A 10,000-nucleotide genomic window follows, 5' to 3' on the forward strand; every position below is an offset into this window, starting at 1 on the left:
ATATATATATATATATATATATATATATATATATATATATATATATATATACATATATGAAGAAAGATTTTCTTCAAAGTTATTAACTAATTAAAAATGTTAGTTAAAACAGAATGAGACGAACATTTTCGAATCAGGTTTCCGAATTGGGTGTGTCAAGGCCTCCATTATTTAATTTTTCAAATTGTCCGTATAGAGACATTTTAAACGTGTGTGTGATTATTCACTTCTATTTCAAGATTTCATGCACATAGAGAAAGATTCGGCTTCTATCCTAGATACCAGTGCCCTCCATTGGAATTTCAACAACATCAACAGTGTATTTTTGTATGCATGTTTATATGCATGTATGTATTTACGTATGTATGTATTCTCGTGCATATAGTTACATGTCTAGATATGCTCATATATACTTAAATGATCAAAATTCTGGAAAGGCTTATAGCTTTTTACAGTTCCAGTGATAGCTTGGATCTGTAGTCTTCGAATCAATTTTCACCCTTCTGATTTTGAGAAGATTAATTTCTCAAGATTGGTATTTAGGCATTGTGTTCCATATGCCACTATCCCAATAATTACAGGTATTAACATGAACTTGTAATCTGGATAGAGTAACTAGACATTACTCAATAGTTCAGTGCAAGTATGTTCTTTTTCGCTGATCTTTGGTTGATTTCCACAACTCTACACCCATTCTCTTCTCTATCCCAAATCATTATATCAGGTCTGTTACGCTTACGTTTTATTGAGGTTTTCACTAGGACATTCCATCAGTAATCCATTTGATTTTGAGTGGATATCGCTTCTACCATACTGCGGATTCTTATTTCTTTGGCTTCGTTGTCATCTTTGCGACGGATCTCATACAGTGTCCTAGCTACGAAATGTTTCATCGGTAGATAATACCGTGATGACATTTTCGGACAACTGCCTCTAAAATGGGTGAGATCTTCAGTGTTAACCCCACAAAATCTGAATCGATTATCAAATTTCACTGCATTTCCTGCGTCTCTGTCCCTTTTGGGCATTAAGTATTTGGTTGATATTTCCTGTTCCTGCATTGCAAACGCATACCTTTCACAGTGGGAGTTAGTAATCCGGTTGTTGGTCACTGATAGTCAGCTTTGATGATCAATGTTACTATCAATCCGGGGCTTTCTATTAACATATCCATGCATAGTATTCTGCTCAAGTACACGCTCATTCTTTCATCTGATGATACACAGCGGTAGAGTTGTGCGACACCTTTGAGGATGTATTTAAGGTTATCAGTCAAGAAATGCTGTTCAAAGAGCTGCCTTCGAAGTCTCATGATGTTATCAGTCTCATGTATGTAAACTTGGACAAGGGATGCACTTCCACACTTGGTGGTTAAAAGATGTTGCCGAAGGGATATGATGCAACATTCAAAGGTAGTTGGTATCGATGTTAAGCATCTGCACCACTTGTTTTCAACTTAGATAGAAGCAGTTTATGTCACTGTTTATTTGGAAATTATGTGTGCTTGTTAGTACTTTTAGGGTTTTCACACCAATGGCTCGTATCTCATCAAGCGTCCAGTCAAGCATCCCACATGCTGGTATGAGTACTGACACTGCAAACACATTGTGGGCCACTGTTTTATTGAATGCAGAGAGTTTCTTGTACAATATTTTTCGGCTGTGTGTGTGTATGTATGTATGTCATTATTCAGTTTATTTCAAGATAATAGAGAAAGAACCGGTTTCTAATCTAGATCCAAGATCCCTTCATTGGAATGTCGACATCAACAACAGGGTATTTTTGTATGTATGTATGTACGTATGTATGTACGTATGTGTGTATGTATGTATGTATGTATGTATGTATGAATGTATATATGTATGTAGTATGTATGTATGAATGTATGTATGTGTGTGTATGTATGTATGTTTTATGTATGTATTCTCATGTATATAGTTACATATCTAGACATACTCATATATATTTAAATGATAAACTTCTGGAAAGTTTTAGATTTTTACAGTTCCAGTAATGGATTAGATCTATAGTCTTCAAATTAGCTTTCTCCTTTCTGGTTTTGAGAAGCTTCATTTCTCAAGATTGGCATTTATGCAGTGTGTTACATATCTCAGGGCTCCAATAATTACAGGTATAAACCTGAACTTGTAATCTAGATAGAGTAAATACAGATTTCTTAATAGCTCAGCATAGGTGTTCTCTTTGTCACTGATCTTCAGCTTTATGTTAACATCCGCTCGGCAACTAAAACTTAAATTAAAACTGACCCCATAAAAAGAAAACAGTGACAAGCAAAAGTCTCTCACAAGTCTTTCTTCCTGGTACCTTAGTAGCTTCTAAGCTGAAGGGAAGGCAGCATGTTCTTTGTCTATCTCCTTAACTTCTTGGGGATTTTAGGTAAAATTATACTAATGTGTCCATCGTTTATAATTTATTTAAATTCTGTGTCTTTGTGCAGCTGAAGATTGCTCTGCATTTAGATTGATGTAATCTTTGCATTCTTTAATTAAATGGAGTTGTGTGAAACAATCATACTGCATTACCTCTGGATATCTTTGTTGCTTATTTTGATTTAGATAGATAGATAGATAGATAGATAGATAGATACATACATACATACATACATACATACATACATACATACATACATACATACATACATACATACATACATACATACATACATACATAAGTTTCTTTATTAGCCACACAAGGCAGAAGACGGAGGGGACAAAATATAATGTACAGCTTTTTTTAAAAAAATAGAAAAAAATGGAGGAAAAATAAAATTTTGATTAAAAGGGATGGATCGTGAAAAAAAATAAACGATCAAAAGGAATCGTGCATCACAGAAAATATTAAAAATGAAAAAAGAAAGATTAGGTTTATTCGTGGGAAGAAAAACCTACAGAAAAGACCACGGAAACCTCGGGCAGGGAAGGAATAGACACATGGGAGCAGAGTTCTCTCTCTCTCTCTCTCTCTCTCTCTCTCTCTCTCTCTCTCTCTCTCTCTCTCGCTTTCTCTTTCTCTTAGATTTACAGGATCATGCTCAAAGTGGTTTTGTCATTCGCACGTACCATCTTTGCTACATTCAGCCACCTTTTATTGAAACTTTCACAAGACAAAACTTGCCTCTCTATTCTAAACTTCCTTTTCAAGTGGTACTTGAAAAAGTTGTTGAGCGATTGGCGAGAGAGGTAAGTGTTTGTCTCTAAACCTTTCGCTCGTGTCCACCAGACATTCTTTCACCATGGCCACCAGTACGATGAACTGCCTTCCCGGTTAAGGGAAGGTTGCAGAGCAGTTATCACGATAGTCTCGGCCGACAAGCAAACTCGTCCCACACGGGACGGCAGCCGCTCGGCATAAGCCCACAGGTCCAAAATGGTTGGACACCGCACGAGTATGTGCAGAGTGGTTTCGGCGCTCTGACTGCATCTCGAGCAAGTTGGTTTGGTGTGTCTCGAACCGTGCCTGTAGAGCTTATCCCGAGCAGGTAATGCTTCTCGATAGCACTGCCAGGCCAGGGATCTCTAGTGATTGTCCTGTCCATAGGTCCCGGCCCGAAAGTTGTCCTGAACAGGCGAGTCAGGTGTTCCTCGTCGACGCCTAGATTCTGCACGAGAACGTCGTCACACCTCCCATCCATTAATCTTCTGTAGAACGCCTTTGTGGAATTGAAGTCGCACAAATTTGGTCCCAGACGGCAGAGTTGCTTGAGAGCAAGACAGCACTTGCGGTGCCATTCACCTAGCCTCGGTCTCTGTTTGATCCACGACTGCAGTCTGGATACTTATTGATCAGACCTCAGATATATATGTATACATAAGTTGTTAACCGATACTCTGTATAAATTAAAGTTTATTTCATTAATATTTATAGCGGTGTAATAATTTATTGGAGTTTAACAATGTGTTAATAAGCGAGCTCATAAATACAATGGATATATTTTATGATGTCTGTACATCAACTCAGTGCATACACCTCTGAATAAGTATGTGTGTGCGTGTGTATGTGTGTGTGGGAAAGAGAGAGAGAATGCAATGTATAATGTATGATGAACAGTCTAGAGCAAGGTTTCGGCGCTAAGTTGATGAAATTCTTCCGAAGGCACATCTTTTCACTGTTTACAGAAGGTTAAGTTACTGTTTTTCCTTGCATTCTTTATTGTTAGAAAACTAAATAAGTTTTAAAGTTCTAAGGGAATTTGCATTGGAAAACCTGTGGATTTGAAAAAATAAGTAATTTAGGATAATTATGTAATTCAGTACGATAATTTGAAGCTTAGAATGACTGAGGGCGCGAATGAGCAATACGTCACTCCAAGCTCGACTTGAACATGTCCAGTATTCCTCTGGGCTGATATACGTTGTGGCGCCGAAAATGTATTTCGCCCACTCATATCTCTGAGTTGAATAATCTTGAAGTACATTGTTTGTAAATTATTTTAAATATGAATAATTCGGTGAGCTGGCAGGAACATTAGCACGCCGGGCGAAATGCTCCGCTGTGGAGTTATTGCGTGAGTTCATTTTGAAATATTTATCGAATTGTTGCCATTGTTATTTGATTTGAATTGTTGTTAGAACTGTTGCCGTTATTAATTGTTGTTTCTTTTCACCATTGTGGGAAAATGGAGAAGATGCAGGAGGGAGGTCCAAGTTATGCGGCCGCAACAAGCAGAGGAGTAGACGTGCAGGAGCTGGAGGTCTGCGAGATAAAGGTGGAGCCTCGAAAGATGAAGGAAAGTGAAAAATTAATCACTAAGGATGGTAATATTCTGAAGCTAACGCCACCTGAAGATTTATAGGCCAACGTGTTAAAAAGAACGGTAACATTTAAAGCGATGAAGACAGCCACAAGAAAAATAGAGATTGCGCCGATAGAAGCCATAGAGGAGTGTATCAAGGAGTTGAAAAGATTTACAACATACATTAGGAGAGGGAAGAGATACGGCGCTGTGGAGGTGCGCTCCACAACAGAGGAGGAAGCAATAAAGCACTCCACAGAGGCGATAAGGTCAGAAGAGTGGATGCTCCTGCCTTCGTACTGCGGCAAACGTGTGGTCATAGTGCGAGTGGGTAGGGTGCCACTCGAATTAAATGAAGAATGGCTGATGACATCAATAACATAATATGAAGGATGGAAAGACTGGGGATATGGGGATATGGTACTAAATTGACAATACAGGCAACTACGGAGGATTTGAACAGTGTGTGGTGGATGAGATTGTGCTGCTAGAAGATGTAGGATTAAGAGTCAGTGTAGAGGGAAGGCCGCCGAAATGTTTCACATGTGGAGAGAGGGGCTACATGAAGGCGTGGTGCGCCCAAAGAGTACAACAAGCAGAACAGATGGAGAAGCAGGAGAGTGTGGACCAGGTCATGGTAACAAAAAAAAAAAAAGAAACAGAAAAAGAAAAAGAAACAGAGAGTGGATTTACTATAGTTAAAAAGAAAAAAAAGAGGAGCGAAGGAATGAGTTCTCCGCCAGAAAAGCAGAAAAAGAAGAGAGAAGAGGTGAGAAAAGAAACTGTGATGGAGGTTTGTAGGAGGGAAGAAAACAGGGAAAGTAAAAAGAAATTGGAGTTACCAGTAAAGATACCGGTTGTTCCAGTGGAGAAAGATTCGGAAATGCAACTTCAGGAAGGAGAGTTGGAGAGATTATTTAGGATAGAGGAAGGAAAAAGAGAACAAAAAGTACAAGATATACATATATATATACATACACATACATATGTGTATACATATATATACATACATACATATATATATATATATATATATATATATATATATATATATATATATATATATATATATATATATATATATATATATATATATATATATATACATAGATATACATACATATGTATACATATAAATATAAATATATAAAGGCGACTCGAGTTTCAGGGCTATTTCCCTTCGTCATGGCCGGTATGACAGACTTTAACAGACTGTTAAAGTCTGTCATACCGGCCATGACGAAGGGAAATAGCCCTGAAACTCGAGTCGCCTTTATATATATATTTATATTTATATATTTATATATTTGATCCTTTATATTGAACACTCAATATTTCATCTACATTCAATACTTTCTTTCATGGTGCCGTCCATTTTTATTTTATTTTATTTTATATTGTATATTGTATATTATATTATATATTGAATATTCCATATTCTATACCCCACATTAGTTCTGCAGGAATATAAATAAAACATAAAAAATAGACAGTGTTGGAACTCTTTTAAACAAAATAATATATATATATATATATATACACATATATAAATATATACACATATATATATATATATATACATATATGTATACAGACACACAGACACACACACACACACACACACACACACACACACGTATATATATATATATATATATATATATATATATATATATAAGCCACGAAATATATAAATATATAAATGCATCTGCTCAAGCCAGCAGATTATGCTCACACTTCTTAATGTGCCATCAATTTTTATGACTTTTAGCTCATCTTGTGTGTGTGTGTGTGTGTGTGTGTGTGTGTGTGTGTGTGTGTGTGTGGTTGGTTGTGTGCACGCGCGCATATATGTGTATGGGGGACGATTCATACATGCGTTTTTCCCTTTTCTTATTGTATATTGTTTTCTTTTCCTTTGAATTATTTAAACCCTTTATAATCACTCGTTATTCAAATCAGTCTAACCACGCGAGCTAATATCCAACCCGAAATTGATAAAAATACCGACTTGCACAACGCCCTCTTCGTAGACAGAGTTGTTGATGCTGTTGTTTTCTGTTGTGGAATCAAAACTCCAGTAAATGTGTCACGACATTCGTTAACGAAGCAAAAACGAGATATATTCGAATCTACGTAACAATTCACCGCCAACGAAAGACTTAAAAATTGTACTTTGCTTTAAATTTAAGTTACAGTTTATTGTACTTGCGTTGAAAGTCTATCAGCTGTATGAATGCATACGTGTGTGTGTGCTTGTCTTTACGTATAATGGTATATTAAGTTTATGTCCAATACGGTATGTGTTTAAATTGGTGTAGCGTGTATATTCATATATATATATATATAAATATATATACAGACACACACACATATATATACAGGGTGTCCACAAAGTCTGGGTGTATGGGGATTAAAACATACTTTAAGAAATTATTATTTCTTATATTTAATTGTTTATATATATATATATATATATGTATGCGCCACGGTGGTGCATAGCATGGCCGCAGCTCTAAGCTGAAACTTTAAATATATATATATATATATATATATATATATAGTGTAGTATATTGCCACTTAAGTGTGGCTGACCCCTAGGGGTGGATGTTACTGTTGCTTTTAGCCCCAAGAGGACATCTCCTCCAGCTGGCTTATCGACACACTACTGTGTCCCGTTTGCCAAGGGAAGTTATCCCTCCCATCATGATCCGTAGCACGAACGGACGCGGGTCCGTTCGTGCTACGGATCATGATGGGAGGGATAACTTCCCTTGGCAAACGGGACAGAGTAGTGTGTCGATAAGCCAGCTGGAGGAGATGTCCTCTTGGGGCTAAAAGCAACAGTAACATCCACCCCTAGTGGTCAGCCACACTTAAGTGGCATTGTACTACACTTTATCGTGCAGTGACTGTTAATACTTCATTTAGAGAATTAACATTGCTTATATATATATACATATACATATATATATACTTAAGCACGAGGAACATTCTAATGAAGTTGAACATCTTATGTGGCCACCACAGTTGCCGGATTTCAATATTATTGAACATTTATGGTGCATTTTAGAAAAGCAAGGATCGATATCCTCCGCCATCATCACTACAAGAACTAGAGACTGTTTTAGCTGAAGAATGGACAAAAATTCCTTTGGAAGCAATTCAAACTTTGTACGAGTTCATACTTCGTAGAATTCAAGCTGTAATTACTGCCAAAGGCCGTCCTACCGCATATTAAAATAAATTTGCTTGAATTTTTAAGGTGTTTCCATTATTTTGTCCAACCCCTGTATGTTTATATGTCTTTTTTTCCCTTCCTGTTAATCATTTATATATTCCATTTTTAATTTTCATCTATATGTAATTTCATTTCTTTCTATTTCTAACAGTGGTGGCTCAAAATGTGACGACTAATGCTGCTTCTGCTACTTATCCTTCTACTTCGGTTAACGGGTCTACTACAGTAGCTCCAATATCGAACTCCACGTCCAAATCCGTAAGGAGACTTTTATAAACTTATAAAATTGTCACTAATTATGCTGTTACAAAAGAAATAACTGTATATTAAAGCTGTCACACGGTTAAACGCACCGACCTGCGTAGAGTGTTTTATCTATGTCCATTTTACTTCTAGCATATGAGTCACTCATCGATTTGAGAATCCGCTTTTTCTTCTATGTCACTTACGAATGTCTTCAAAATTACAATTTTTGTTGCCCTCGTACCCCTGAGAAATCTATTAAATAATAATAGTAATTCTTTCTTCTATAGGCACAAACCCTGAAATTTTGAGGGAGGGGACTAGTCGATTAGATCGACCTCAGTATGCAATTTGAACTCAGAACGTAGCGGCAGACGAAATACCGCTAAGCATTTCGTCCAGCGTGCTCGTGATTCTGCCAGTTCAACTCAACACCTTATTGAATAATAATAATAATAATAATAATAATAATAATAATAATAATAATAATAATAATAATAATAATAATAATAATAATAATAATGAAGAGAGGCACAATCAAATGTATGGACGGGATAGCGATACCGTCGGGGGAGGTTATGAAGTAAATAGAAGAGATGGGCTATAAGTACTTGGGGATATTGGGAATGGATAAATTGATGGAGAAAGAAATGACAGAAAAATTGAAGGTGGATTACTTGCGCAGACTGAGACTGATCCATAAGTCGAAATTAAACGGACGAAATAAGATTGAAACTATCAACACCTGGGCGGTTTCACAACTCAGATATGGAGCAGGGGTAATCGCATGGACAGTAGACGAACTAAACAGCTTAGACAGAAATAGAAGGAAGGTGCTGAATAGATATGGGATTCTACACCCCAAAAATGACACAAACAGACTCTATGAACCGCTATGAACCGCTATTATTGGAAGTAACAAGGTCAGGCTTGTGTAGGATGGAAAATTGTAAAGAAAAAGCGCTGTACAAGGACTTGAGAATGAATGAAACTGAAAATAAGGGGATAAAGAAAGGAATGCATGGACAATTTCATAGGGATGTTGAAGATAAGACAGAGAGATAAAAAATGGCTATGGATGACTAAAAGTGATTTAAACCTGGAAACGGAGCCTCTAATCTGTGCTGCCCAAGAGCAAGCACTAAGAACCAATTACATCAAATACAGAATACACAAAACATCAGAAAGTGATAAGTGCAGAATTTGCGGACAAAATAGTGAAACCGTATGGCATATTACCTGTCAATGTACGCCACTAGCCCAGAAAGAATATAAGAGACGTCATAACAACATAGCAAGGCTTGTCCATTGGACATTTTGCAACAAATATGGACTTGGCAGAGCAAAAACTTGGTACGACCACAAACCTGAAGGCACCATCGAAAATGAGTTCGATTCCAGGCAGTGACCTTAATAATAATAATAATAATAATAATAATAATAATAATAATAATAATAATAATAATAATAATAATAATCAGTAAATATAAAGACTTGCTAATAGAAATTGAAAAAATGTGGCATCTTGAGGAGACTACCGTATAGTGATTGTAGGAGCTCTAGGAATGATAAAAAACGGTGCTGAAGCCTATTTGAAAATGATACCAGGATTATCATCCCTGAAGGAAGTGCAAAAAATAGTATTAACTGGAACGACTCATATACTGAGAAGAGCATTATCGCTGTGAAAACAACATTCATTCATGAATTTATTTAATTATTAATTTTTTTAAATACATATTTTACCTGTGAATTTGCGTGTG

At 36.4% G+C, this 10,000-nt stretch overlaps 1 long non-coding RNA gene across 1 annotated transcript in view; it reads left to right on the top strand.

The window, feature by feature from the left end:
- The window catches only part of LOC106877071 (uncharacterized), a 44,344-nt gene that overhangs the window by 33,389 nt on the left and 955 nt on the right, over positions 1 to 10,000 (top strand). Inside the window, exon 3 of the long non-coding RNA XR_001410330.3 lies at positions 8,146 to 8,252. This is a non-coding gene — a long non-coding RNA (uncharacterized LOC106877071). The remainder of the gene's footprint in view (positions 1 to 8,145; positions 8,253 to 10,000) is intronic.

Source organism: Octopus bimaculoides, chromosome 5, assembly GCF_046866305.1.
Source record: "Octopus bimaculoides isolate indiv1 chromosome 5, ASM4686630v1, whole genome shotgun sequence".
NCBI classification, from domain to species: Eukaryota; Metazoa; Mollusca; class Cephalopoda; order Octopoda; family Octopodidae; genus Octopus; species Octopus bimaculoides.